Source organism: Haemorhous mexicanus, chromosome 1 (assembly GCF_027477595.1).
Source record: "Haemorhous mexicanus isolate bHaeMex1 chromosome 1, bHaeMex1.pri, whole genome shotgun sequence".
Taxonomy (NCBI): domain Eukaryota; kingdom Metazoa; phylum Chordata; class Aves; order Passeriformes; family Fringillidae; genus Haemorhous; species Haemorhous mexicanus.
The window spans coordinates 61,799,142-61,822,260 of NC_082341.1; positions in this window are offsets into that span (position 1 = coordinate 61,799,142).

The window sequence follows — 23,119 nt, forward strand, 5'->3', positions numbered from 1 at the left end:
CAAGTGGGGGATTTACAAAGCTGGGGGAAGAAGTCTGTGTGATTGAAAGTGGCCCAAAAGACTAAGCTGAGAAGCAATTCAGATCCTTGCCCCTTTTGTTAGTGCAGCTCCTGCCACCATGGTGGTGAGCAGGCTCTTCCACAGTATGATTGCATAAACAGATCGACATCAGTTTAAACAGTGCAGTGGAGAAATCTGAACAGACCACTAAAAAAGACACAAAAGGCAAAACAAAATCCAGACCTCTCTGCACTTAGCAAATGTCTAAGAATGGCTGTGGTGACACACCTAGTAGAAAGCAGGAGTAATTTCAGATGGCTTGTAACAAGAAAAGCCCAACACATACCAAACAATACCCACCCCCACAAAACAAAACCAAAACCAAAAACAACTGCAACAAACCCAAGAACACCTGAAAACAAATAGATTTTTTCTTAAGTTCTCTGTGTTGGGGATTGTGGGGCTGGGAGGGGAAGAAAAGACAGATTTCTAATATGCTGCTCTACTATATTTGTATCAAGCTAGTCACAAATGTATTTCAGATTCCTCTCCTCACTGACGTTTTTTAAAAATTTAACTGGACAAGGCTGTAGGCAACATGACCTTAATTTAAATTTACATTTGTTTTGGACAGGATATTGGACTAGAGATATTCTAGAGTTCCTTCTTAATTCTGTATGTTTTATGATTCCATGATTTTTCCCTGCAAGGTGTTGTCACAAAAAGGACAACTCTGCCTTCAGGAGGGATGATGCAGTGTCAAATACAGTGAAACAGAGATGCACTTTTTTGTGGAGCTTTAAGGGCATCACTCAGAAAAATGTTTACTAATGTGCTGAGCTGTCAGTGCATCGAGGAAGGAACAGCATTAACCATGTAACTCAGAAGGTCTCACAGTACTTCAGCAAATTTGTGCCCGGATGCTTACATATTAGGGAGATGCAGAATGGGGGCATTGCCATCAACATGTGACCTTAGGAGAAGCTTCATGGTGCCAAAAGAATGGAAGAAGAAATGAGTAAGAGAGGGGAAAAAAAGAAGAGTCAAGACCTAGAAAATACGTAAGTGTAGAACAACACGTTCTTTTCTCTGGACTTATAGTTCGAGACCAAACATTTATGTTGAAAAACCTGAGACGTCCAAGTGAACATCTTCAGGACACACTTTAGCAGAGAAGCAAAAGGCTCCTTTGTGTACCTTTGAAATATGTTCCAGTGGATGTTTGGGTGGGAAGGAAGCAATACAAGATACTGATACCAGGTTATAGAAATAAGACTGCATATTACAACAGAGTATTTTTCTATATATTCATTTCATTAAAAAAATCTTTTCTATTGATTCTCTAATTAACCTAAAAACCATAAAGACAATTACAAACAAATATAGACATAAATCAAATAGATACTGTATAAACAACTGAACTTAATTTAGCTGGCCCATAGAAATCATTATGCAAGAATACCTGACATGGCACATACCCAAGTAACGGAGAATCTGAAAGATAACTATTGGAAGAGAATAATGAATCTAAAAAAAAATTTAATCCAAACACAAATATGTCAAATACCTGTAAACTGACATAATATGATGAAGGCCAAGCTTGATTATTTAATATAGAGCTCTAAATACATACTTAGACATATTAATAAGAGTTTTATTTTACAGATGTGTTAATCATTTATAACCCCCTTGATAAGGGAGGATCAAGCCTTAACTACACAAATACAGAGCTAAAAATAACACTACATACTCAAATAAATCTGTTCATGGGATAAATTAACATATTTATTGAAAAGTGTACGCAGAATGATATCAGCTACTTGTATTCCACTGGTGATTCTTTCTATGGCTTAAAAAAAAATTGCTGTATCTGATTTCCAGTGTTTATATATGTTATGTGAGAAATGCCTCTGAAGAAATCAACATTAATATTTCCTCTCAGAATGAGATCTAGGCTCTGTTTTCCCTCAGCTGTAGCAGATGAATGAAAACAGTTGCAAATAGAATAATAATTTGGAATTAATATTTTGAAGAATTTTACTCCTACATTGATGGTAAAAACCAGCGTTCATTTATTCATGGAATAATCTGTCAGGTAATTTCATTTGGGCCTCTTACCATTAAGGCAATATTCATATAATATATCATTAAATTGCATGTCTTATTTTTTCTCAAACATTTTTTGTCATTATTTTGCCAAAAACATTTTTTGCCATTATTTTAACTATCTTAAACATTGTATTATTTATGCAGAGAAAGAATACACATTGGTACAAACCCAAGAACACCAAATGACAAGTTCTAATGTCAAGTCAGTTGTAAGGGTAAAGCTTAGAAAACATCATTGCCCTTTTTTTTGAGAGATCAGTTCAGTTGCAGATGTTCCACATTTTGCACATCTGAGAGTATATGCATGATATTGGCCTAAATTTCCTGATTTTCACTAACTTTATGATTTTCTGTTGAAAAAAATGGTGGTCTGGACTGAGCCTGTTCAGGGAGCACTTTTTTAGAGTTTGCCCAACTTCTTTCTAAAAATGACTTTTAATATCTGCTTCAGTTTTCACTGCTGTAAATTGCGGGGTTCATAGTACTTACTTATTTTTCAAAGGATAGTGGAAGAACTTGAAATAAAAAGAAGTTCTATGCATGTGATCTGTACTTCTGCAAACTAATCCCAAAAACATTGGGTTGGATGATTTGCTAAAATATGAAGTGTTTTGACATGGGAATTGTGAGCAGTGAACTAGAGCTCTGGTAGGTGTTATCAGAATAAAATGCAAAATAAATATTAGAAGTTCCTTTGCCTTGGTCAGAAGTTCAAGGTGTTTTGGGAAAATGGACATTTCCTAGGCTCTGCCAATCAAGCAGCATAGCAGCAAGCAGAAAGACTGGTAAAATGTGTGAGCAGCTACATCAGCGTTGCCTTTATAAATCTGCCAGCACATAACTCCAGGTTTAAACGTATTCCCTATCATACACATATTTTTATGAAAAATAGGCCAGCAAAATACACCCAAACAAATGTATGAAGTTAGCAAATGCTCGTATACCTGTAAATAAAGATCTACAAGAAAAAGAAACCACAAAGAATCAAAAGTTTTGCTCAGTACCTTAAAAGTGCAGAAAGACCCATTTGTATTTCTTAACCACCTGACTCAATTGTTTGCATGTCTACAGGCACCCCCTGTGATTAACCAGCATAAAACCATTGTACAAAGAGATATTTTTTGTTCCCTAAAGCATATAGCAAATGGATGAGGTTTCAATTAAAATAGATTTGTCTACAAATCAATCCATTCTTAGGAATGGGTTAGAGAAGAATTTCTTTTGTCTTGCACTTGACAAACTTATTCAAAAAGGGTTTCCAAAAACCTTCAGATTTGCTTGTTTTCTTTCTCAAGAGATCATATCTTTGGAGAATGTAGAAAGATATAAAGAAGTTGATCTCACAGTATTGAAAGAGGCTGTGACACCATCACCCGGACATTTGAAGTCTCCTGTCTGTGATGAACTGGGAAAAGCTGGAATTTTTCTCAACTTCAAAATTAATATTCTTTATCTACCTCCCATGGTGCATGCTAGTTCACTGTAGATTTTTAGAATTGCTGGTTTTGATCCATCCTTCCCTAACAGTATAGTAATATGAAACAAACAACACCAAACATTACAAAGGTCACACAGAATTCTCATAAGAAATAACATTTGCTGTTACCAATTCAAGCTACTTTTAAGTGATAATTCAGAGAATATGGCAGCAACTTTTTTCAAAATAGTCGGGAAACCCTGGAGCAATTCTGGTAACATTATGGTTCTATATGAAGAGGCCAGCAAATATCCCACTTAGTGTTTTCCCTAAACCTTTCAAAACTCCATATTTTCAAACTTCTTAGGAAAAGGAGAAAAAGACCCTACTTCTAAAAAAAAAATCCTAAACCTGATATTTGCCATTTTTTAATGGCTAGGGCTTTTTATTTTAAATTTTATTTGCACGCTTTAGGTTGAAAAAGTAAGCTAAAAACTTTCCTTGATGTTCTACTGCTGTGAAATAGTCCTTTGTTAAGTTACATGACTATTTAAAAAAATAAGCATTAAGAAAACTGCAAACCAACAGTCAAAATGTTAGTAAGAGAGGATCAAAAAAATCAATTTACAATATAAAGGTTCAGTACATACTGTAATTCCTTAAAATATAAAATAGGACTAGGAAAATTAAAAGCTATTACAGGTTAGCATGGAAGGGTCAGAATTTGATTTTTGGTCTGCATTGTGTCCATGGATTTTAGTAAGGTGCATTAAAATTTATTAAAAGTGACCTGTAGCATTTTCTTTTAAAGGCCTGATGAGACCTCTGGGATACAAAGATAGTATCATTGTCAATGGTCCAACTGACTTTTTACAGCAGCCTTTGACAGTACATAAATAAAGAAAAATGAATACAATTATCCCTGCTTCAGATTTGCAAAGCAAGTAGAGGTACTTAGTGCTGGTGAATCTATTTATAGCAAATAGTTTGATTTTTGATTAATTTAGCCTTCCTGCTTGTTGATTGATTTCTCTCAGATGAGCCCAAATGTGTGTGTATACACACACACACACACACACACACACACACACACACACACACAAACACACACACACACATATATATATATGTATGTATGTATGTATGTATGTATGTATATATTCGTATGATACTGATTGCCACTGGCTACTTTTGGATGAAATATGGAATTTGTCACATGGATTTTCTCCCAAAATTACAGTCTTTACTCTCACAGTTCTCAGAATTTTCACACTCAGGAAAAATTCTTTGAATAAATAATTGTTTGTACAAGTGTTCATGCAGAACAGAATTAAAGAGATCATGAACATTGTTAGCAACAAATCTGTTTATTTTATTCCAAAAATTGCCTGCAATTTTTGTTTTGCTTCACAATATTCATTCAGCTGCAGTAGACAGGAATATGGCACATTCCTTTTCTTGGCAAGACTGCGAGAATTGAGGGAAAGAAGCTTATCTGTCTCTAAAACATTTTACGACCTTCAGCTAGTTTAAAGCTCAATCCAGGAGGTGCAGAATCCTTCCTGTGGAATGCTGAGTACAACACTGTCACTGGCTTTTGGGTCTATGGGTACTGAGTACCTTCCAGGAGATGCTTCATGGCAATTTGTTTTCTATTAACATTTACAAACAATCCGAGATTGCAATGTTGTCAGAATGTGAATGGCTTGTAAATACTTGTTGAAAGATATATACTAGCATGGAGTTTTCCAGGCCCATGGAAATAGTGGCTTCTTAGTAAAATGCAGGATTAGTCCCTGGCACCACTCATTTTCAGCCAAGGTTTACAAACATGGATACAGAGAATACATCCTTCACAAAGGGGACGGGAAAATCCATTCAAACTTTATTACACAAACAACACTTTTGGATGTGAGAGGCAAAGAACTCCTCCCAAAATTAAAGGGATTTGATTATGAGGTAGGAAGTTGTTCTCCAGTCTCTGTCCCCTTAATATCAGTGTTTCCTATGATGGCTTAATATATTTGAGACAAGCCTATCACTAGTGTGTTTAGGATAAGGAAAGAAAAAAGTGATCTGCAAATATGAGACATCTCATTGTTGAGAGACATAGTAGATGGAAAAAAAATATTATTATGGAATCTGCTAGATGGTATATATAAAGGTAAATCTGTTTCTAATATTTTTGCATTAATGAGCATATTCTTCTTCAAATATACCTATTTAACTAATTTAATTTCATTTGTAAAAATGTAGCTCTCTGAAATTGTCAGTGATATGATAAAGCTAATTAAGACATGCATGGTGTTAACAGTTTCATTAGAGGAGATAATATTGCACAAGAAAAATAAGAAATCATTATGATGAATGCCTCAACATTACATTACATGTTAATGAAGTGTAAATGATCTAATTATTTTTGAAAGAATACAGATTCGATTAAACTGTCGGAATTAAATTGGAAAGGACAGCCTATTGTACTTTTTATGTACAGACAAGTTAGCGTTAATTAGGCACAATCTACAGGAACAAATGAGGCACAACCCTCGGTGAACAATCATGTATCCGTTGCTCAAGGCAGGTTTCATAAAGAAATATATTAGGGAAAAAATTGTAAGTCAATTAAATACAGTGCTTTAGCAGTGGGAGGGAAAATGAGCAAAATCTCTGTTCCCTCCCCCTACATTTTGAGTGTTTATAATGCAATCACTCTGCCTGTTCTGCTCCATCACTAATTTCATAAATACTAATTTTGCTGATGAGACATTTTGATTGGTTTGCCATCTACTTTCCACAAATGACTTTCTGGAGGCAGCATGGATTTTGGATGGAATTCTTTTTCTTTGGGCTCTGTTCTCTGCTCTGACCTGAGGTAAGATAAAGATAAAATGAAACTAATAGGCCTTGCAGGCAAGGAAGAAAATATTACTCAACCACTGACTTTACCTGGATGTTCTCAAGGGACTGATAGTTATCATGTGAAATTTAGCTTAAATCTAACCTAATTTTAGTTTCTTTATGCTACATTTTCTCCCTGTTTTAAGAGCCCTCTAAAGACCCATACGCAACTCTAAACATGGTATTAAAATGCTTTGAGGAAACAAAACACCTACTTGATTAGTTCAAGCTGATTCAAAAGTCCTGGAGACTCTGGATATATCAGTGAGGCTTTTCTATAACTGGGTGTTTCATTCCAATGACGTTGAGCTTCAAGGTTTTCCAGCCTTTCACACTTAAGAACAGGAGGCACACCGGCCTACTGACTCTTCATCTAGTTAAGGGAGAATTAAACAGAAAAAAATACACCTGCTGATATTGTTATCAGTCAGCTACCCTCAAAATTCAGTAGACCCCCATAAAGCCCAAGTGCATAAAGCAGAGCTGGACAAGCTGTTATTGCACATAAACTGATGTTGCTCTGTGCATTGGTGCCTGTACCACTTGTTTGTAGCTTATTGACTAGGACTTCCTCAGTGTGCAGAAAAGAAATCCTAAGCCTACCCATCCTTATCCTCACACACTCCTTCCCCTCCTCCTTTTTTAAATGAATCACCGTTTTCAATGCTTACACACAAAGCAACCTTCGTAATCCACAGTTTACAAAGCATCTTGTGACAAGGAGTTCTAGAGCTCCACAAACTACATTTTTAGTAGTCACTTGCATGTACACATCCGTGTGACATACACTAAAAGTTTGTTCATGTCAAAGGTTATTCAGAATAATTTTACTCCAAAAATTAACGTAATACAAATGAGATTATATGATTGAACACACAACTATTCAGGCATTTTAATTCTATATATAACACCCAATAAAAATGAAAAATTGGTTATTATACTTTTTCCTGATTTTTTCAGCTGGAATTCACTGCTGAGAAAGGATAAGACCTGTCTCCAGGGTACCAGGAGAGCACTGGACAGCTGCTGATGACCTGGAGCACCTATTTTGCAATATCCAAAATACATGTTTTATGGAAGGAGAGAGCCATGCAGACCCAGATGGATCACCCCTTGGCAGTTGTGTGGATGAGTAGCAAAGCACACTGGTGTGCTGAGATGTCATTCTGAACAGATCAGGTGCATCTTGTGGCTCTGGGCGCTGCTTGCTATGTCAAGGCTAATCTCCTCAACCTGACCACATAAATAAAGGCAGGACCAAACTTTCTGCAGTTAAAATACTGCAGTGTTAATGACTGCTTCCATCTGGTTTCAGTTATTCCATAAAATAAAAAGCATAATAAATTCTATAAAATAAAATGCACCTAAAAGCATAATCAGGGATAAAACCCTATAGGCTGGGTAGGAGACATCTTTGTTGGATTCCCTCATAACTAATATGTATATAATCAGTACCATAAAACTTAAAAACTTTGTTTTGCCAGGAACTTATAAAGATATTGAGGATTATTCTCTTGTTAGCCCAAGTGGATAAGAGGATAATCAATTGCAGGTAGTATTTGTTAATCTTATGTATTATATAGTCATGTTTCAGCTTTTTAAAATTGCTTTTGCCCATGATTATTTCTTCTCTCTATTGCTATTCTGGTCTTAAGGTTTGATATGCAATAGTTGATCACAGTTTTTTTCTCACAGCTCCTACTGAGTCCACCCAAATTATGTCATTTTATTTAATAGAGAACTGCACAGGCAGTTCAGGGGATCACTTCCAGAGTGCAATACTTCAGAAGGACTAACAGCATCCATGCAATTGATGGGAAACAAGCCACAGAACAAGGGTTGGATCCTGGGTTGAACGGAAACACCAGGGAAATCAACCTTAACACACCAGTTCTGAGACAACAGAAGGGCCACAGCCCTTTGCTCAGTGTTAGGAGGCAGATGGATTTAATCTGGTCTCTTTTTACAAGCTGTCCTTCTGGATCACACAGAGCTGAGGAGGTACCTTTGTACCAGAATCCTATGGGACTGGAAGCGGCTTCCTGTCTTTCAATGGCATCATCCAGTCTTACATGTCATCATGCTACCATGAAGGCAGATACCAAAAAAAGCTTTGTTTTTTTCTACCCATTACACCAACAGAAATCTGTTCCACCACAGCCTCCCCTCTCTGGTGTCTATGTCATCTGCTAGATTCTGTTGTAATTGTCTTCTTAGGAGGGATATGCCCACTGGTTCTGTGTCAACATTGTCCTCAAGCTTTAAGAATGTTCTCCTGCTAGTGTTTATCTTTCTGATCCATTTACAGAGACACTACTTTCCCTGCTCAGCTTTGTTTTGCCCGTCTAAACATAGTTGGCTCTTCTATCTCTTTTCCTGAAGTGGGAATCTCCATTCTCTCAGTGACATAATGATGCTTCCAGGTACATCTTATAGTCTGAGCTCATTTTTTTCAGACAGGGGTGAAAACAACTGAACACAGCATTCTTGGTGAATTCTTGGTCATACAATAAGAACTTTGAATAACATTGCTAAATGTATTAACTTTGATTTTCCATTAATCTTTCTCATATCTAGTTTTGAACTTCTGTTAGTTTAGGTTCTGTTAGGTTACTCAAAATGCTTCAAAAAAAGGGGAAGAACGGAGAAAAAAGCACAAAGCTACAAAAGCACCCAACATACTTATTGTCTGGGTGTTAGAATCAACTGCTTCTATGGTGCTTTACTAAATGCTAATGTTGACAATATAACCTAAGACATCAAAACCTTAGCAATGGTTGAGATCTGAGATTATGTTTCCCTTTTGACTACTAGTTTCTAATGTGCTGGTTGCTATAAATCTTCTGCCCCATTCATCCTCATATTCTGCTGCAAATGCATAGATACTATAATAAACTGTCATTTTAAGTATTTAATTCTTACCCTTTTATTTTTTCATCTATTGTTGTCATAATGGTAAATTTATTGTCATTACCATTTGAAATATAGTATGGGCTAACTAACTCAAAAGAGCAAGTTACATTTTTCAGATTGATTTTATTAATCCAACACGTTCATTAATTCCCTGGATGAAACATAATATGTTAACTAAGCATTTATTTTATAAATATACAAATAAAATGCTAAAAAAACATTACTCAAAACTACTTATCCTGAAATATCAGGATTCATCCAACAGCTTTTAAAACATTTTAAAATTTGATACAAATAATTAAAAATTAATATAATCCAACATTTTCAGGCTTCTGAGGGAGTATCATGTATCTCGGAGGACACTTTGAGACCAACAATACCGCAAACATTATGCACATTGAAATGAAGAATAAAACACTTACTTTTTTTTTTCCATGTAGTACTGTAAAAATTCTAGCAACATTAGGTCAATAACATATACAATTATTCAAACTTGAAAAGTCCTATATGTATTAGTTTCAGGCTGCTAACAGAAACTTCCAGTAATTTAAGAAATAATTGACATTCTATTTTCATATACATGCCCACAACTTGATTTCAAATGAATAGTGTGAATATACTAAATGTAACAGTGAAAATTAATTTTACATCTTCTAGTTATTAATTGTCTTTATGCAGTGCAACATTATTAAAGAGATCCAAACAATCTATCATTGCATTTAGATTTACTACCAAATATGGCTTGTTTAATAGCAATGAAAATTGCAGAATTGGATAGACAAGATTTCACCCATGTTTATGAAATAAATTGCTATATGAAATCAGGCCCAGCTAGATGTACCATCCTCTGTATTTTAAGAGCATATGCTTAATTTAATAGGAATACTCAGGTTTCCCAGGTGATTTGAGGCTTTTCCATTCTTCCATTGCTTTGTTGGAAGTTTGTACATTCCATAGCCAAAAACCAGCGTTTCTTGAAAAAGTATGAGGTACCTTTAAAGCAGACTGAAGGAACCTACAGAGCAGAATCTGTAGGGAACTGCAATAAATATGTATCTTTCACTTACAAATACTTGTAGAAGCATCAGGTTTCTTCACTCAGAGTAACTTTTTTGTTACTCTGCAGTAAACTGCAATAAATATGTATCTTTCACTTACAAATACTTGTAGAAGCATCAGGTTTCTTCACTCAGAGTAACTTTTTTGCTTCTGTATTCTAACTTCTGTATTCTAACACTCCCTACTAATGAGACATGGAATCCACAAGCAATGTGATACGAAAGCATCAGCCACTTAATGAATTGCAATGTATTTGATTAAACTATATGAGTAATTTGCATGTAGTAGGAAGTAATGACCATCCCATTTGATGTGCATTAGTGTTCCAATTTCTCCTCACTGCCTCTATTTTCTCTGCAGCAAAAGCCCAGCCACATTTTGCAGGAAAGCAGCTCGCTTTCCTACCACATTTGTCAAAAGAGCCAAACTCCTGCAGGCCCTTTGCTAGAATGGACAATTTCAGGAGCCATAGTGACAATGAATAAAGAGGTCAAAGTACTTGACTGGATTTATGGTACATTAAGAGACTGCTGCAGCCATGGTGGTGGAATTAGGGCAGCCATTTAACTCAGCTACAGGGACCAAGATCCCAATGTGAACATTTTGTGGTGAGTGGCAAAGTGTCTACAAAATATCTCTACAATCCACATGCTGTAATCTTTCTCAGCTTGGAGACTTCTAATAGGGTTAGTAGTAAAACTCTAATAAGATGATGGCCCTATATGGTAGGTACTTTGGATCCCTTGAGAGCTTTTGACTTATCTGTAAGACATTCCCGCAAGTTTAATTTTGAAAACCTCCAGTGTGGTAACGATTCCTCATGAACTATGATACTATTACATATACTCTGTAAGCTTTTAATATAACAGTTTCCACCTAAATGGATTTTCTCAATGGAAAACAGATTTATTTTTAACTTTATGACTTCTTATACTGTAATTTGATAACTATAATGCCAATAGGTTAATCATATTGATGAAGTACCCAGAGAGACTGTATTTAACACCGCTTACCCTGTGGAAAAGTAACCTGATTTACTGGAAACCTTTTCACCTTTAGTGGCAGGGGAATAACTGCTAGTTTGGCCCTGTGTTCAAACATATAATTCCATAGGCTGGCATGTAACCCAAAGGCAATATTACCACTGAAGGATTGATCTGAATTAACAAGCTTTAAAAAGGGGGAGGGGAGAGAGTACATGGAGAGGGAAAAGCTGGGAGAGACAAAGAGAGTTCTATGGCAGGCGAGTACACACTTGGTATCTTTCTTTGTGTATGAAATTCTCTTTCAGATTGTTGTTTGGGCAAATTATTTCTGCTATGGAATCAAGATAATTGCTAGCTCCTTTGTAAGTTTTCTGAATTCACATGGTGGATATTAGCTGAGATTTTTATTTGTAAAGACCTGCACAAGATGAATGAAACGTTACTTAGTGCATATGTGTAGACTAACAAACAATTTCCTTCAGGAAAATAAAGGATCACTAGTAAATTTCTTTCTTCTGAAACATACAGCTGCAAGCAATTTGTTCAGTAGTTTTACCGTGTATCTGGAGAACTTTTGGAGATCAAACGGAATGCAAAGGTGGCCTTCATTGCATCAGTCCCCTGTCTCTTTATGAATGCTCTTCCTTGCAGCAGAAGTCTTCTTAAACTCAGCACTGCTCTTTGGTGTGCCCATGCTCACCAAAATACATGATTACAGGAGCTGTAATACCTGCATACTACCAGCCACTGGACTGTAGGATTGCCAAAAGCTGAAAAGGGTAGTCTGAAGTATCCCCCTCCTTGAAGCAAATCGTAGGTCAAAATAAATTTACTCATTACCTAAGACATACTTTGTCTGGGAGATAGCCATCCTTGTAACATAGCCTGTACCTGAATTTTCAGACATTGGTGAAATAGGTACTCTATTAAATAATATTAAATAACCTGGGCTGAAATAATGGGTATAACTGAGAGAGAGAAGAAAGTTATAGTAAGTGCTTATAAATAACTTAATTACTCTAAAAATTGTTCTTAAGCTGCTTTTGTGTCTCATCTCTGTTTGATGAGAAAATGAAAATCAACACAAAAAAGATAGCGGACAACTTAAGCATTCTTCAGAGGTGTACCAGACATCTAGCTTGTAGGACAGATCTCCCAGAGGTGTTGGGAATGCAGGCAGCCCGATATCTGGAGTGACACTGCTGGTGCTCAGCACTACAGTGCTGTGGCCTGCAGTCCTCATAAGGAATTAAACCTCATACCATGCTGAACTCTACTACAAGCTGTAATGCTTTAGTTTGAGGCTTACTGAGGATTCAAAGGAAGGCAACCTGGACTGGAGAGTGATAGGGATGTAAGGAGTTAACAGTTTTAAGCAGGTAGGCAAGAACAGTTTATAGTGCTGACGGATGGCTAAATGCCATAGCACCACTCTTGATTTATTTGCTTCTCTTATGCAGCCTTGAATTTCAGAGGGAGACATGAGGCTTAATTTAGCTAAAAGAAGAGCACATTTGGGACTTCTGCAGCTCAGTTGTTTCCTTGATCTGCAGAAAAAGGCAGAGGAGCTGTGGGGGGCAGCATTGTCAAGTGCACCCACCAGTGCTATCTGCAATTTTTATTTCAGCATAATTGAAAGAAGACAATTATGACTCATTCAGTTAAATATGAGATATGGAAAGGACAATGTAAATACATGGAAATAATCATGGAGTATTGCATTTCAGATGAAAGAAGAGAGCTGATCTATTGCCAACTCTTATGATATGAATCATAAATTTTGCAATAGTGACACTCATTGGTAGCCTCTGTTATGGAAGTAATGCAAAAACACAGGGGATTTTCTGGTTTTGTTTCATCTCTAGCAGCTTTGCAGATTTATTATGGAAATGAACTTGGAAAATATGAGCCTTGCAGAAGGTAAACAATAAAAGAAATGAGGAAATTTATTCATTTTCCAAAGCTTATTGCTGTTACTTCAGCCCTGGAATTCTGAAATTTGGTCTTGCAAATGTTTGGGAATGGACAAGCATTCTGATAAAGATAAAGAAAATAAAAGGTAAAGAATAGAAGACAGATGAAGAAAAGAAGACACAGGTATATGTCACACCCCTGAAACCAACAAAGATATTTTAATATAACAGAGCATTTGAGGAATGTATTAGACCTGGAGACCCTGGTCCTGTATCTGCTGTCCACTGTACCAAACACTATTCTCAAGGAAAAAAACCCACAGTTTCCTCAGAGATGTTACCATCTGACTGTAGAACATGAATCTAATATGTTAATGTGAGCAAAATAATGGGATGTGAAGCACAAAAGAATGCTGAGGCAGTCATGGACAGCATAAGCAACCATGGTCCAGAATGACTGTCAGGCACCTAATTCTTAGGGTTTTGTATTTTTACTCTGAGTTGCATCAGCACTGCTTTTGTTACAGTCCCTCTCTCCTGACTCCTTTTGATTTTTTTCAAATAATGAACTGCAATCCTTGCTGTATTTCAGGGGAAAGAAACAAGTGCATGTGCAAAATATGTTTGGAAATGGATTTGCAGTACTACTTGAGCTCTCACTGAGTTGAGTCCTTCATCAGAAGATAATTTAGAGAAGTGATTACTTCATATGTCCACTGGGGCCCTCAACATGGACCTATTCCTAATAATTAGTAGTAACAAAAGCTATATGTAGTAAAAAGGATCAGCATTCTACTTGCATAATGGATTAAGGTTTTCTTTTTCTAAAGTAGCTTCAGATCCACATTTAAATTTTTTTTTCTTTTTAAAATAATTTGATGGGGTAAAATGCAATATATATTTCCAGTGATTGTAAATATGATTCAGTTTTCACCTGGGGCAGACAGGCACTGATTGTTTCATGCCTTTTCTGCCTGTTCTACAGTGGTCCTCTTGAAACTCCTGGTATTGTCTCTGTTATTTGCCAATATCAGTTCCCAAATCACAGAGAGCTTTAGGGTAAACAGCACACCCCAAGGGCAAGTCAGGACAGCACCAGAGAGGAGATATCACCTTTTTTAGATGTCTCAGGATGAACCTGAGTCCCTTTTCCAATATTTGGATTCAGCATCACAGTTTTAGCCAGCAGCCCCTGTTCAGTCCACAAGACTGCCCCATTCTGCCTCTCAGTGATAACAGACATACAAGGCTGTGCAATCTGAAGATGAATTTCCTTCTCTCCTGAGAGGATTTTTTGATTTCTAAGGAAGCAGAGAGTTTTTTCATTCTGCTGAGTTTTTATTTAAAAACTAGTAACATCTGAGAAACAAATTCAAAAAAGACTACTATTAATGGGGAGTATAATGTCTGAAGCTGTGCTATTTTTAAAGATGGAAAAAGTGAACTGATAATGGCAAAGTTGAAAGAGGAAAGAATAAAATCTGTTTCGGGGTGGAAGGACAGAAATATCCAAAGTCACTAGTTTTTAGACACCTCCAGACTCATCCTCTATGTCCAGTGCAATGGAGGCTGCTAAGTAAAAGCTTTTGCTGCTATAAGAGAATGTGTGACCAGGCAGATCTGCACTTGACTGTCTCTGTGTTTCTCTAGAATCTCTGCTCTAGAAAGCAGGCTTTCAATGCAGAAATTGGATACAAAACTTGAGGTTTTATTGCAGATGTAATAAAAGAGTGTTCATGGAATAGTAACAACTCAGAAACATATGACCCAGAATTACTGGTAGTACACTTAGAGAAGCACTTTAAGAAGTGTTTAATTCACTGTTTGACTGGTAGTTGGGAAAGTAGAATTTTTTTAAAAGGAGGAAATGTGCTGTGGTAAATTGCTCCATCCCTGCTGTGCTGATGGATACCTCTTCTCTTGCTATTGACTGTAGTGGCTGTGGCTCCAGAATAGAGCTTGCCAAATTATTTACAGTGAAATAAAAAATCCCCTAAAATTCAAACACTTTGTTTCCCATTTCAGCTTTATGAAATGGACTTATTTCACAAATAACAAAATGCTATCTATCTTTTAACTTTCAGAATTAACACCAAAACCCATGTGAAAACTATGTGACACTCACAGGCCTCAGTACTCTTGCAGATGTATACTTTGCAGTGGGAAATATTTGTGCTCTAAAATGCAAAAGTTCATTTAAATTTAAAATATTTTAATATAATGCAGTGATCTTTGTCCTAGTGTTCAAGTACCAATTAATGCAAAATCAGGTTTGTTAAATTAAATCTGTGCTGCAATGCCAACTGTATTCCATAACATTTCATATGTGCTTCTGGATGGCAGACGGTTTGCTTTCTTCAGTCACCGTCCAAAGATGACTTATAGCTTGTTTATGTGCAGATGCAGGCAGGTGGTAGAGATATCAACCACTTGGGGATGTTACAGGTTTTGGGAAATGCTGTGACCTGGGGTCAGGCTAAGAGTACAGAAAGTGAAGAAGAAAAAGGAGACAACATAATGTCACATCAAAACAGCTTTGTCAACAGCAGTCTTGTGGAAAGGCCTGGTGCTAAGGATTGGTTTGAAAAGTTCCAAGGGTTTTTTGAAGAGCATCTATTGGGTGAATACAAAAGGAAAAAGGAGCAAGAACACCTGTCCCATACAGAGAAGGTGCAAAACCACTGCAGAACAGCAGATGAAAATATCACGATGCAACTATTCTGGAACAAATGTTTATTGTAACCCAGTAATGAAGTATAGCTGAATAAAAAGTGGTTGATGTTGCCTCTAGATAAATTTCATCCCATACTGCTGCCCTGTATGCTTTGAGTTCAACCAAATCACCTTTCTGTCATAAGATGTGCATAGACAGCTATAGATAGTGCCCCAGTGGCATCATGGCAAACACCCATGTGGTTTGCTGGACCTGTATAACATCTTCATGCTACATTTTGTATCGTTGAGTAAGTGGATTCAGTGTAATTAACTTTGGAAAGCATTTAAGGCATTATATAGCACCTGACAGTATATGATGAGGGGCATTCTTAATTTCCTCATTGGCTTATGGAGAGCAAACCCCACTTACTGCTGTGGCTGCTGCCCTGTCAGATGGTGTCTCAGTACAATTCACAGAGGTAGAGTAATGCCAGCAGTGATGCCGAAATCCTCTCGGCAACCTGGGCTGAAGGTCAAGAGTGGTAGTGTTTTAGCACATCACCTTTTTCAACTGGGGGTACTTTATTTCCACTAATAATAAGGCACAGAAGGCATCACTAACATTGAGTCAGGCAGCATTCCACACTGGTACAACAGCCATGAAGCTAGATGTTGGGCATAGAGAATGCTCATGTTGAAAAGAGAATGCTCATGTTGAAAAAGTGACCCACTAAACACAAAGTATTCATGTTTCAATCTTTGCTCAATAATGGTTTTATTTACTTATTATGAGGCATGGATGGCTCTTCAAAGGACTGCTGCTATTACCTGTAAACATCTAGAACACATTTCTCAGGGAAAATATTTATTGATGCCTCTTTTATCAGAAATGTCACAAGAATAAAATAATTTTCCACCACATGAGTTGGCTAAAATACAGGCATCATGACAGAAGCCAATAATTCAATGTAAGATATTGATGGTCGCACATGCCGCTTTCCATTTTGAAAAGCAGCATCATTCTGTGAGGTGCATGAACAGCCCATCCATCATTCCTAGCACATTAGGGATCCCTGCTATGTCACAGAATCTCTTTTTGATGTGCTATCACTGTTGTTGGCTACATAGCAAATTACTATATTTAGTGTACTGCCTAACCAAATCAGCTGTTGCCGGTGTGAAAATTGGAATGTTATTTCCTCCTCAATCCCTGCTAGGTTACAGCTAAGTGTCTGCAGAGCACAACTGACAGAACAAAACAATCACCCAGCATAACAGTACAGAACATGAGCGCTGAGATATATAAAGACCCACATGATGTGCTCCACGAGTTAACACACACTTAATTGCCTTTTAATTTCCTACTGAGTTTTCAGGTGTATCCAGCAGTGCCAGTTGCAGCGTCTTATGAAGGCCACTCTAGAAGAGACAGCTATGCTCATAAGCACATTACTTTTATTCTGCAATTGCCTTTACTTCTCTTTTTCTCCATTTTGCTAGCTGTGGCTCCAGCTATCTGCTGTGCTTGATTTGTGTTCTGGCATCCTCTCACTGAAGTGCAATAATCAATTTTTCTCACTCAAATGAAGTGGCTACTTATCTAACAGACTTAAATGTGCTTATTCCAAATGGAAGCATCTGTTCTGATTCGGGCACAATGGTTCTGATTTATCAGAAGTGTTCAGCTATCCTTACCTTTCCTTTTTATAAGCACATATATTAATCCACTTCCACTATTCTCCTCGTGCCATACTCTTTCCAGCTGTTCAGCAGGTACAGGTACCATTTGAGCTTCTGGCATTCTTCATGGGCTGGATGTTCTTCCAGTTCATTAAACAAGCAGCATCTCTCTGCCAGTCACTGCAAGGACATGATGCAGCAGGAAAAAATCCCGAAACATGGTGGAAACGTGCAGGCACGAGACACCAAGGAGGGAAGAGGCCCTAACCTTATTATACATGCTTAATATGGATACAAATAGCTAATGAACTGGTATGTGATTGGGTACAGCAGAACTTCCTCCTTTTCTCTGTTTCAATGTGTTTCTTACATTTACCTTTATTAGAACAGGTTGATCTTTTTTTCCCAGTATCTGTTTCCATTTCAGAAAAGAAGGAATTTTCATCAAAGACTAATTTTGGGGTAGGTTAAGTAATTATCTTCCTGAAGGTGCTCTAAATGTTTTTGTAGAAGATTAAGAACTGAATCAAAGATGTATTTAATTTAAAAATTTCCTCAGAAAATATTCAGTAAGTGTCATCCATGAAGTTATTTGAGGGAAAACATTTCCTCATTCAACCCTAATACAGACATCTTGGTTTTTATCTCTTATCCGTCTGTTCTTTTCTGCTGGTGAAAAGGAAAAAAAAATATGGTGACTTTAAAATGTAGATATCTCTTTAGCAGCTGAGTACTTCATCTCATTAAATTCTCAGAGGGATAAAGTCAGAAACATATTTTCATTTTAATGTTTTTCTTCTTTACCCTTTCTGTAATTGTTTCATTTGAAAAACTCTGTCAGCCTTTGGTATTCAAACTCCAAGTCTTGCAGAAAGAATCCTACAGTGATGAATACTGGATGACTGCCTGCAGTGCTAGAGTATGCAGTTATTAAGTTGAATATGAAGAACCTGCCTGATCCATCACACTTTCACACTTTTGTGTAACAAACTGAGATATATTTCAAATGGAGTTCTGTTAAAAATGGTACCGTTGAGCCTTTTACCTTGCATAAAGTGAAAATAAAGACTATTCATAAATGTCACTTACTTAAAACTCTCTAGGACAAGAGAAGCAAGGAGATACATTTTACATCACTGTAGCATTTACGGAAGGTAGCATAGTCCTGGGGCTCAGCAGTGAAAACCTTCCTGTCCCTCTGAAGTCATACAGAAGTCAAAGAGTCTTGGCCCTTCATTAAATTGGACCAGAATAAGAAAGGGATTGAATTAGTGCTTCATCATCATTGAATCCCCAAAGATTTACACTACAGTACACATAAGGCACAGCTGGCTGCTTCTGTTAGTCAACAGTTAAGGAGCATGCACATTATGAAGCACAGTTTACAACCCATTAGTTAGGCATAGGAATATGCAAAATCTTTATTTGAGTAAGAAAAAACTCAGATGCTTAAGGGCTTCACACTTTTCCTTTTACAGCATGATTAACCTGTGTCTTTTAGCTCACGTGGCACAGAGCTGAACAGAAAGACCACAAAACAGGAACTGAACCACTGAAGTTGTCACTCAGGGCGTGGCAACTTCAGAGGTACTTCAATTATGCAGTGGTCTTCACACTGAGGCTGTCTTTCCCTGTGTTTCTTTTCTTTTCCACCTGGAGCAACACCAAACAAACAACTGAAAGACTGCACAGTTGGCCGGGGTGAAGCAGAGGTTCATGCGGGCTGTGTCTTTTCTCCAGCTGTACTGTGCTCTTCATGGTGCTTTGGGGTAATGCTCTGGGGTAATTTTTGCACAGGGTAGTGATATTTCCAAATAAGCAGGGAACATGACTCATAACCTTCATGCAAGTACAGTGTTCTCTGGGTTTAGGAGACATGCAGTAATGAAAATTGAGGCAGGAAAGTCCAATATTCCTTCTTGAAATACATGTTCTTCCTCTCCTAGTGTATGTCCTTCTTCCCAGACAGTGCTATGACCCAGCATGGTAGAGCAGGGTTAATGAAAGGACAGAAAATATGTGAGTGTCTGATCCACCACAGATTAGCAATGTGTTCCTTTTTCCTCACCCAAAGGGACACAAAACCAGAAAAAAGCCAGAAAAAATTTATGCCATAATCTGATACAAGAGATACCAGCTGTTTGGAAGAAGACTTGAAAAAAATAAGGCAGCAAGACAAAAAAGCATTGATGCATTTACCTACTTTAGTTTTATTTTTCAAACACTCTGCTGATTATTTGAGTAGATGAACAAATTTTTAACCTCCCAAAAAGAAGAATCCTACACAGGTTTCTTCACCCTGATTCCTTTGTCTTCCAAATGCACACTTTATTTCGTTAGGCATACTCTTTTCATTAGAACATATACAGAAACTAACACTGTCCAGAGATATTATCTTAATCTTGAGGTCAGCTCTGCCATGTTATTTCTTCAGGGCTTATTTTCCTGACTGTAATGCCACTCTAATATTTGTACCTGGTATGCTGTGGCTGCATTAGGTTCAAAAGCTTGTTTTGTTTCTCTCTCAGTGTCAGCTCATGTCAGGACGCAACAGTTCTGCTTCTCCTCCCTCTTTTATCTTCCTTGTGAAAAACAGATAGCACTCTATTATCTCACTCTTTTTCTTTTTTTCTTTTTTTTTTTTTTGGTGGGGATAATACATCAAAAATTGCAAGATACCCATATTCTTCAACCTAAAATCATACCCAAAGTAGGTAAACTATCAGTGCAACAAAACTATCATTTACACTACTCTACTTCAACAATGTTTAGTCACAGATTTGCTGCTGTACAACAGGAAAAGAAAAGAAGGCAGTTGTTTACACTGCTAGTCACCCCTGTGAAAACAGCAGGCAGTGGGCAGGAAAGGGTTTCTAGCTATGATTGTGGGAGCACAGCCCTACTCAGGCCATAATACTGCCAACACTCACATTCCCTTAAACAAAATATTCTTCCATCAGGGTTTTTGTTTGCCTCTTCTCTTTCCATCTCTGTTATATCTTCCTAAATTTTATCTACCCCATGAGTAAAGTCAGATTTGAATGTGAATGAACAAGAAAAGTTTTGACTCATGAGTTCATTCTTCTTTCCAAAATGACAGCATTGCTGGGTAACCAGACTTGTATGCACAGTAGTACTGAATAAACATGGGTATTCTGACTTCAGTTAATGAATTTTGCAGTATTTGCTCAAAAATTCCTTTGGGAAAGGAAGGCACTTCCCTTTGCACCCCCACATACAAGTTATTAGAATCTAAATTTTTGCATTTGTACATTTCTGAAAAAATCCACTTGCATGGTAGCATTATGACAGATGAAACTTGATATGAGATAATAATAATAGTTTTGAAAAACTTCACCTATGCAGCATGCTGACAGTATTACTGTTACTGGGTGTGTGAGAAGTTCCTGTATGTACACTATCAAAATTTTCTGGTTTCTGCATCTGTATAAACATTCAGAGGACCAAATCAGAAATTGCTGCCAAACAGTAAATGGCAGAGCAGAGAAATGAACTGTGCAGAAGAGGCACGTGATGCAGAGCACTAGAGAAATGTGTTGGTTACACTACAATGGCAACTGTCCTGCCCTGAGGTTGTATGATAAAAGAATTTGACTTCCTGAAAGTCACAGCTTAGGTGAAAGGGATGCTAGGGAGAAGTGGGAAATTCTTAAAAATAGCACCAATGCGGACTAGGCTGCTTTGTCTGGTTCAAAGTTGTGAAACATTGCTGATTTTGACTTCTTAGGTTTGATTGAATTTTCTCAATAAATGCTTCATATGATTGGACTATTGGACTCTGTGCATCCATCCAACTGTTCCAGATCTTTCTGCAGAGCCCTTCTACCTTCCAACATGCATGATTGACACATGCTCCCAGCTTAGAAGAACAGCTATGGAGCAATGCCAGTTGGTGATCTGCTGAAAGGGAGCAATAATTGGTGGAAGTTTTGGTTCTGCCATGTACAGGAGGGAGTGTAGTGATGCCCTGTAAGAATTAGTCAGTTGGTCTTTTTTTATTTAGGCAGAGAAACATCACAGGTTCTACCACGTCTGTAATTACCTCATACCATGGACCCTAAAGTAAATAAGGGCCTGAAATAACTATTAAAATCATGCAAATTTTGCAATGATTTATGCCATACATTCTTCAAAGATAAGAAAGTAACTAAGCCTATTGATGGTATAAATATTGAATGACATTAACGTTCCTTTCATATCCATTTTTTTCCAATAATTCTCCACCAGAAAAGGTGAAAAGGTAAAAAGGTAGGGTCTAATTAGATCTCTATTCTGTCTGCAGAAAAAGCCAAAAAGGCTTTGTTTTAAACCACTTGTATGTGATTCTCTTCTCACACCCTTGAAAAATGTTGTTTTGGGAGCTGTAGTTGAAGCTCCTCATGTCTTTGCTACCAGCTGGAAGATCAGCCTGCAATGCACCATGGTCTTTGTGTTTTGCATGAAGCTCACACCACTGTTTGCCCGGGAGGTTCATTTATTAGAAGATACTGAAAGCAGAAGGTATTCAAACTACCATTAAACTGCTACCATACACTGAGATTCCCAAACCATCCATTTTTGTTATTTTAATATAGCGCCTTGACCCAGGGACAAAAGCTTTGATTTCCAAGTGTTTGATTTCCACACAAAATACCAGATTTCTTGACAGAAAAAGATATTTTTCCCGTGACATGTTGTCCAGTGGTGAAACAATTTTTCAACCTCAAAGTAAAACACACCTGGCAAATTTCTAATAAAATCCTAATCATCAGCAATGTGTCTTTGCCGGGATGCTCACGTCGGTCTAGCCTAAGGGATGTTATTACAGAGTTGAATTCCTTCCAGCTTAGGTAGCTGAGGAAGTTGTGGACCACGGTGTGTTTTCAAGTTTGCCCTCTCTTTTTCTTCCTTCCTTTCTTCAAAGACCCACTGGGAATGCAGGGAATGCAGTTGTCTGCACCTTACAGTTTTGCTGAATGGTGGTAGAACAGCTTTGGCTCTCCTAGCAGGAGTCGTAATAGGACCGGGGGACAGATCTGGGACTTTCTGACCGCCTTTCTTTCCTGAGAGCTCTTGTGGATCTGGCTGGAGCCACAGTACATTGCTTGCTAAGGTGAAATTCTGGCTCCGTGAAAGCAAATGGCAAAATTCCAGTAACTTCACTCCAGCCAGGACTTCATCCTGTGCATCTAGCCCACAACTTAGCAGAGAGCAACTTTACCTATGCCAGTGGGTGTCCTCCCCATCCCAATAGGATGTTTAACATGTAGAACCTGGCATTATTTCCTTCTGCTGCTGTGTTTGTTATCAGAAACAGTATTTTGGCAGTTGGGTCAGTTTTGTGTCTAGTTTACTGCTTAGCAGCCAACCTGAGCCTGTCAGAAAGGTGTGCTTTATTGGGATTTTGTAACCAGGTAGGTCTTGTGATTTAGCATTAGTTTGGTCATTTGGGTCAGTGGTTATACACAGATCTACACCCCTCAAATGGT